Source organism: Egretta garzetta, unplaced genomic scaffold (genome assembly GCF_000687185.1).
Source record: "Egretta garzetta isolate BGI_Z169 unplaced genomic scaffold, ASM68718v1 scaffold56, whole genome shotgun sequence".
NCBI classification, from domain to species: Eukaryota; Metazoa; Chordata; class Aves; order Pelecaniformes; family Ardeidae; genus Egretta; species Egretta garzetta.
The window spans coordinates 2,370,496-2,371,042 of record NW_009260182.1 but is presented as its reverse complement, the minus strand read 5'-3'; positions in this window follow the sequence as shown (position 1 = coordinate 2,371,042).

Here is a 547-nt window from a genome sequence, read left to right as displayed (position 1 = left end):
CGGTGGGCAGCCAGGCCGAGGAACAGCAGCGCTGGCAGCACGCTGCCCTGCAGCTTCCTACAGCCACGCTGAAATGAGCTGGGCTGCTTTTAATTACTCCTGCCCTACCCAGCGCTGCAGTTGCGCAGCTCCGTGGGTGCGAACCCCGCCACCCCTCCGGGGCTTCTTCGGCTCCTGCGGGATGAGGAGACAAATTAGTAAAGTAACGTCTTTCCCAAGTGCAACCGCACGGTGCCACGGTCAGTGGCTTACTGAGGTGCGGCGGAAGATGTTAACAAGGAGTGTATTGTCCGAAGCAGGTTTTTGGGGGTCGGCTGATTGCAAATCCTGCGCAACTCGAACAGGTCACGGAACCTCCGGGGCTTCTTCGGCTCCTGCGGGATGAGGAGACAAATTAGTAAAGTAACGTCTTTCCCAAGTGCAACCGCACGGTGCCACGGTCAGTGGCTTACTGAGGTGCGGCGGAAGATGTTAACAAGGAGTGTATTGTCCGAAGCAGGTTTTTGGGGGTCGGCTGATTGCAAATCCTGCACAACTCGAACAGGTC